Below are 8,302 nucleotides of genomic sequence, written 5' to 3'. Positions count from 1 at the left end.
TAGCTACTCTGTGTGTGTGTGTGTGTGTGTGCGCGCACACATGATTCCTCTGCTCATGTGAATTCATTGTCCGCTGCTGCCCGAGTCCAGACAGTTTTAAATTTGCCCCAATTTCATTATCCCTGCTCGCTGTCCCGTCGCTGCAGCTTGTGCAATGGACCCCTACCTGCTCGCCCCTGCTAGATTGATGGGTGTGTGTGTTATGTTATGCCCCCTGCTCGAGCTTGATCTACTGCTCACGGCGCCGTTTCACCCCTTGCTTTGTTGTTGACCTGCCCGATTGCAAGGGTTCCATGCTATGCTGCCCGCTCGGTCGAATCTCTGTCTGCAGCTTGAGCTTGGCCTCGATTTCCTCGATTTGCAAGACTTGGCCGGCTGTCTACTACTCACACCAAAATCCCGATTTCTTACTGTCGACTTTTGCAAAAAACCCCTTTGCTTACCTGCTTGCAAGGCTTCTGTAGCAGAGCTACCATTGCTTCTTTCAAAGCCTTCTTGCTTGGTCTTGTTGCACACGTGGAGTAGTGGGCGTTTGGGAGAGAAGCCTCCTGGGCTCTAATACCAATTGATAGGCGCTACTGTGGAGTGTGCTAGAGAGGAAAGGAGTGTGCAAGAGAGGGAAGAAGGGGGGAGGGGATGAAGCACACCACAGTCGGGTAGCCTCTGGACTATATACACATGTGCATTTAAGAAGCTCGTTCATGGGATCGTTCATGGGATCGATGGCGCGGAATTGGGACCCGGTTGGCGAGACGATCTCGATCGTCCGCGTGGCGGGGGTGCGCTCAGGGTATGAGGTAAACCTGGGCGACGAATGGTGAGACGATGTGGCGCTGAGCGGGTGACGTGGCCATCGGCGACGAAGTGCCACGTGGATAAAGAGGCAGGTGGGTGACCGGGGCGGCTTTTCGTGCGCGGACAATGATTGTCAGTTAGGGCGCCGAAAGGGCTTGCGGCATGCAAGGTGGGGTGGCGGGGTGGCGAGGCAGTTTCATATTTGAATTGGGGAAGGTCGTGCACTAGAGGAGGTGTAGGGGTGGGGGTAAACCTGGGCTTATGAGCAAGGGGGCGCAGGCGGGTGTTTTGTGTTGACGAAGATGCACGCCTCCGCCTGGCAGTGGAGGGGCAGCGGTTGGGTGGCCTTGGGGGTGGGATTTGAATGGGTTGCTTTTGCAGCTACAAGGCAATGAGAGCTTCGGGGAGCTTGATGGTGCTTGGAACGAGTCCGAGGGGGGGGGCGATTGGCCCTTCGGATGGAAACTCAAGTGATATGGATGACGTGGAAGAGTTCTTTGAAGAGCATCAAAGTGGGTGTTTGGATGCATTTGCTTTTGCATCAACTAGGTACTTTGCGTTTGATAGACAAACATACGGGCTTATGATAGCTTCTATCGAAAGTGGCCAAACGATTACCATAAGTGCTCTCAAAGCCCATGACAAGCGAGGTGTGCTAGACTTGAAAAAATGGGCAAGAATGAGGGATTCACTCCACGTAATGGTTGATCAAGGTGGATCTTCGCGTCTTGTTATTGGGAATGGAAAGTTGATTGCACGTATAGAAGATTGGGAAAGCATTGTTTCCGCATACCACTCAAACGACCATTTATGCTTGCGGGCAACTATGACATCCATTGCATGTACATGGTGCACAAGTATTAGACAGCATGGAATCTCACTTGCTTATGTGAAGGAGCTTTTGGACTTGTGTGTTTATGCATCGTTGCCCGGGTTGGGGGAATTGGAGAGCCATGACACCACTTCCACAGAAAATTGCCCGGGTTTACAAGACAGACAGAAGAGTCCCGGCAAGGATGAAGGTGGTGTTGAGGAACATACAGCGCCGATGGATGATATTCAAAATGTGATCAATGCTATTGCCATCAAGCACAAGGCTAGATTGGTAGAGCGGCAATCATCGTTGTCAAGGGGCTTCATTCAACTTGTGTGTCATCGCACTGGGGAGGCACAAAGAAAGGGCCACGATCATCGAAGACTGCGCACATCAAAGAAGTGTGGATGCCCGTTCACTATCGTCATTCAACACGTCTATGATATAAAGGAAAGTGTAAGGATAAGGGTTCATGTTGGGCACAAAGGTCATGTGCCGGGATCACGTGAGGATCTTTATCACTTGCCGGTGCATCCTAGTGTGAGGAAACGATGCATGGAAGATTTGTTTGACGTTGGAACATGTCGCCATGTCGCAAAGATGAGTGTCTCCAAGGAGCTATTCCACTTCAATATGGCATTGCCGATAAAGCAAGTGTCACATAGATTCTTCATGATACCAAAGGAAATCAAATGATGGCATATCAGCTCCGATCCGAAGGTAAATAAAGCCCTGAATGTCTCCTTGCTGGGATAATCATAGGTTTGTATGGGCTTATCTGTCATGATGCCTGGGTTTATTTTGGGGTAGTGCCTAGGTTTATTTTTTATTTTGCTTGGGTTTATTTGTCATATTGACTTGGTTTATCTCTCAGATTCATTTAAAACTTGAGTTTAATTGACTGCTTTTGTTTAGGGAGGCTAGGAAGCGATGACTGGTCTTCAATGTACCAGGAGGCTCTAAAATTAAAAGAGCAAAACAAAGTTCTCTATTGTCAACCCTACAACCCGGATGTCTTCGATGAGATGGAAAGGCTATTTGTACTCATTATTTAGGATGATTGGATGCTCCGCATGTGCTTGCATTTCTCAACAAACAATGCTTGGGCAATAGACTCCACATTCAAAACAAATGTTTTTGGGATACCACTATATGCAGCCGTATTGCCAAATCAAAATGGAATTGGTTTACCCTTGTGGTTTATGTTGTGCACACATGATGTAGGAACATCTCAAGAAAGCATTGCTTTGCAAGTGACACTAAGGCTTGTGTTATGCAAAATGAACAACATTCGCCCTCGAGCATTGGTGATTGACAAGTGTATGACTTCATTATTGGCCATCAATAAAGTTGTTCATGCTGATCAATCTTGTTGGGAGGTGGACAAAGATGGGAAAACTCAACAAGTTGCATGTACTGTCTTGCTATGTTGGTTCCATACCAAGAAAGCATGGGTGGAGCACTTGCTTCCACAGGTTTGTAATATGGTTTTGTATATGTGTACGTGGGTTTATCTGTGTGTCACAGAGGTTTATCTGTTAGTGCTTGGGTTTATCTGTTAGTGCCTAGGTTTATTTGTTAGTGCCTGGGTTTATCTATAAATGACTGGGTTTATTTGTCAATGCCTGGATTTATTTGTTAGTGCCTGGGTTTTTTTGGTAGTGCCTAGGTTTATTTATAAATGACTGGGTTTATTTGTCAATGCCTGGGTTTATTTGTCAGTGACTGGGTTTATCTGTCAATGACTGGGTTTATCTGTCAGTGCCTTGGTTTTTCTGCGTGTGACAGAGCTTATCTGTGTGTGCCTGGGCTAATATGGGTGAACTATAGATTATCTCGTATATGTTTCTTGATATGCCTGCCCACTTTTTTTTGCAGGCTCCTAAGGAGATGCATGAAACTCTATATGCATCAATGGAAAATCTAATGCAATGTGGTACAGAGGACAACTTCGAGGCTTGGTATGCCCAGTTGTTGATAGAATGTGAAGGCCACCCTAATATTGTAAGGTATATCTGCAATGGTTGGGCCGCAAAGACATGCATCTGGCGACAAATGTGGCCAAAATATGTTCGTTTATTTCCACATGGGCATGTGGACACTACCAATTTGGTCGAGAGACTATGGCAGCATGTGAAATACACGCTTCTAGATGCAAGGATCAATCTATCAGCCTTGGATCTATTGCATACCCTGGTGGGTGACTCCAACACCGGGACACGAATGGGTGGCACTGCTATCGAGTTCTTTTGTCAGAAGCAAGAGATTGGTATAATATTTTCTTTTCATATTAATCAAAGCAAAGGAAATGGGTTTTTATATGACTGCCAAGTACGATTATTCGTTTGCATGAAGACTTGCATTTGTGCCTGGGTTTATAGTATGGTATAGGTTTATATGGTTGCCCGGGTTTATCTATGTCTGGATTGCATTCTGAAGCTGATCATTGTATATCTTGTGTAGTTGACTCTGGAAAGCACAACATTTATGGAAATGATCAACTGCAGACCACAAGACTTGCACGAGGTGAAGAAATCTTAAGGAGATATGCAAATGACCCATCGACGATTCAAGTTATCGATGAAGCTGCACTCTTATTTAAGGTCTTGAGCATGTCATCCACAGGGACATGGTATCAAGTTAGTATACAGTCGGCATATTGTGACTGCCCAGATTGGTTTAGCAACTGCAAGCATTTGTATGGAATGCGACTCATCTTAAGGGACTTCTTTTCTCATATTAGCCATATTCTACCCATCATTGACACAGCCCGAGATCTAGTCATGGAGCACGATCCTGAACAGTTTGAGGATACTACCATCGATGTAGAGCCCACACGAGATGCAGATGGACAAGGGCCTCCTCCAACACAAGTTTTGACCCAATGCATTGACGAGCTAAAAGCACTCTTGCACAACATTGAAGAGGGCATTCCATCATATAGTGACTCAAAGATCTTGTCATTGGTGGGGCAAGTGCGAGCAGCATATGTTGGCCTCTTTGCTCAAAGAGCACCCATGGAGATCTATTTGCCAAAGAACGGAAGTGTAACACAAGTACAGGCACATGTAACTGCCACTCGACTTGGGAATGGCCAACCTGGGCCAGAAGGAGTAAATATGCAAATCACGGTGCCCACACGGCCTGCTAGGATAAATGGTGTCTTGCGACATAAGCATCAAAGGGGCCGTAAGTGAGTTCGGTTTTCTTCACAAAGGCGGGTTTACTGTCATCATTGTTGCACAAAGGCTTTCTTGGTGGACGAGGGGGTCGATACATGCCACACTTGCAATGCATTGTTGCCTATGACTCCCCGGCTAAGAGCTCAAGAAAAGCTAGGAGCACTGATAGGCCGACAAGCCTTGTTGTTTCATGGATCTAATGCTTATGAATGCCTTGTTACGTTCGTGGTATGCGGACCAAACAATGACGATGAGTATTTGTTTGATCTGAAGTTCAATGATGGGGAAACCATGCATGGAGTATTGGCATCAGCTCATCGAATTGTACTTTTGTAAAACTGAGCAGTAAACATCTTCCTCTTGTCTTGTTGTTTTGCCCGGGTTTATCTGTATCCCATGTTTGGTTATTTGTACTATTTTTGGACCTCTAATCACCTACCATCTCTTTTCACCTGAAACTGAGCAGTAAACATCTTCCTCTTGTCTTGTTGTTTTGCCCGGGTTTATCTATATCCCATGTTTGGTTATTTGTACTATTCTTGGACCTCTCAATCACCTACCATCTCTTTTCACCTAAATAAGGCAAGTTTTAAACTTATTATTATGGTGGTAAAGGAGTGGACTATTCTTAGTTTGTACAACTTGATAGGCTTTTTGTTTGTCTTCTTTCATCAACCTTATACCTGTTTTGGGTTTTGCTCAACCTATCGGCACTACTTCTTGTCTTGTGATGGAGAATTTTGACTCATTACCTTCCCTAAAATAATTTTCAATACCTCTGCTTTATACACTTAATTCCATACCTATTTTAATTGACCATGGGCTACCTCTTTATGTGGCAGTTCATTCTCGATGCCCTCTTAGGATTGTATTTCTTGTGCAACTATTAGGTGTAGAGTTTTTCTCAACCTTGATAGAGATTGCAGTGTCTATATAGTTAGATTTAAGTTATACAATAATAATTTTTTATGTTAATATTAGACTAATTAGGTTCAAACACACACACACAGAGACTATCAACATATTTTAGTTGTAGAAATGTATGTGATGCAAGTGGAGAAGAGATTTGTCCTTCTAGTATGATTGTCTTATACTCTTGGCAGCATCTCCCTTTCCTCTTTCTACCATCATCATTGTGGATTTTCACTACGAGCACTAATACTACTACCACTACTAATAGCTTAGGCACAATGGCAATGTCAATGTTTTTTTTGAAACTTGTCCAAGGAAAACCAAATGCATGACTAACGCACCAAAACATAAAACACGATGAGGCCTCATAAAACAATGTTTGATTTGAGGCATATGAAATGAGGAGAGAGGCAAGTGAACCAGCCTAACAAAGATTAGAAATCAATGTAAACTTATCTACCATTGGATGAGTTTTCGTGTGTGTGTGTGTGTGTGTGTGTGTGTGTGTGTGTGTGTGTGTGTGTGTGTGAGAGAGAGAGAGAGAGAGAGAGAGGATTTCAAACCATATGGTGACATTTTTCATGACACCAAACAACACAACTTGCAAATACAACTTGAATGACAGCTTGCAAATACAACCACAAAATCTACGCACCTCACAAGCTTTCACATATACCATGGATGTCTACCCAAGGCACACTATTCAAACTATGAAGCAACTTAACTTCACAGCTTAAGCCAAGAGAGAGAAGGGAAAGCCAACACATTGCATGTTAAAGCTTTTGAGTATGTGATGCAAGTTCATACAAACAGCATTTTCTAAGTTTGCAGCACACTATACAAATAACATATAAAACCGTGAATGCAAACCACTATACAAATAACATGTCAACCCCGACAATATATCAACCCAGGAAATCCGTAAACCTAGACTTATTTGATAACCGATAAAGTAAACCTGGTACACATATCAACCCAGGCAATCCATAAACCCAGACTTAATTTAACCTGCGAACATGTAAACGTGGATAACATGTCAACCCAAAAAATTTGTAACACAAAATTGTTTTAACCACCTAGCATAAGCCGAGGAGAGAATGAAAAGTTCATATTCCATGTTAGAGCTGATAAGTATGTGAAACAAAATCATACAAACGACATAGTCACTCAAAACAATCTCAAGCAAGGATACTTGGAGGTGAAGATAAAATCTCTTGCACCTCATCCTCGTCACTACTAACATCTTGGGCGCCATCCTGCTCACTTACACTCTCACTGTCCCCTTTGCCACTTCCATCGCCATCATCCTCGTCATCAGTCCCATCATCCTCACCGCCATCACCGCCACCACTTATGTCACCCCCACCATCGTCATCACCGCCACCACTTATGTCACTCCCACCACTTATGTCATCACCGCCACCACTTATGTCACCCCCACCATCGTCATCATCGGCACCACTTATGTCACTCCCACCACTTATGTCATCACCGCCACCACTTATGTCACCCCCACCATCGTCATCATCGGCACCACTTATGTCACTCCCACCACTTATGTCATCACCGCCACCACTTGTGTCATTCCCACCATCGTCATCATCGGCATCCTCATCGCTACCATAATTGGGATCATCATCCCCACTCCCATCCTGGTTAGACTCATCATCCTCATCTCCGTCGTCATCACTCCCTCCGCTACTCCCCCCGCTGCTTTTATCCTCCTCACTACAAACAATCAAGGTCCCCACTTTGATCCGGCGATGAAATAAAACAGATTAATTTAAACTCAGACATAGCATAAACCCGGGCACATACAAAAACACAAACCCAATTAAAACAGTAAAGTTGGCTTCTATGACCATACAACTTACCCTAGACTCATAGCCTTCCTCCACGTGACTCTTGATCTCCTTTTTCATTGCCTCTTCCCTTTGATCGATCGTTTTCATGTGGTTGGCCACAAACTACATGATAAAAGTATCTTTCTTCATGGCCGTTTGAGCCTTGCGCGGAAGAACGTCCCAAGTGAGGGCTACCCTATTCTTTGCTCTCTCCTCAATCCTCTTGCGATTTACTGCAAACTTTCGATTCACATCCTTAAAGCGATGTTGGGCCCGTACCTGATCTTGTATACTTGACTTGGGCACGTCGTTGTTGACACTCCCTCGAGGCCGCCCTCCGAGCCTTTGAGGGATGAAGACATCCAACCCATGTACTTTCTTTAAGGGTTGAATCATCAGTGATCGCTTCTCCATGAGAGTGTTCCAACTTGCACATGGTGGTTCAGCCTGACAAATCCTCACCAACTTACCCCCATTGATAACCTCAACATAGGGCGTCTACATCCAATACAATACAAAAGGCAAAGCAAGTCAGTGACAAATAAACTCGGGCAATAAAAAATACTAGACAGAGAGAGAGAGTTGCACACCATGCCGTGACAAATAAACTCGGGCAATAAGAATACTAGACAGAGAGAGTTTCACACCATGGCGTGACAGATAAACCCGGGCAATAAGAATACTAACACACACACACACACACACACACACACACACACACACACACACACACACACACACACACACAGAGAAAG

The 8,302-nt window shown here is 44.4% G+C and overlaps 2 pseudogenes; one reads left to right on the top strand and one right to left on the bottom strand.

The window, feature by feature from the left end:
* Nucleotides 1-722: 722 nt before the first annotated feature.
* On the top strand, nt 723-2,118 carry LOC147450990 (uncharacterized; annotated as a pseudogene).
* A 4,763-nt stretch (nt 2,119-6,881) lies between these two features.
* On the bottom strand, nt 6,882-7,961 carry LOC147450989 (uncharacterized; annotated as a pseudogene).
* Nucleotides 7,962-8,302: the final 341 nt, after the last annotated feature.

Source organism: Adiantum capillus-veneris, chromosome 9, assembly GCF_014529385.1.
Source record: "Adiantum capillus-veneris isolate H3 chromosome 9, ASM1452938v2, whole genome shotgun sequence".
Taxonomy (NCBI): domain Eukaryota; kingdom Viridiplantae; phylum Streptophyta; class Polypodiopsida; order Polypodiales; family Pteridaceae; genus Adiantum; species Adiantum capillus-veneris.
This window is presented reverse-complemented; position numbering and strand designations above follow the sequence as displayed.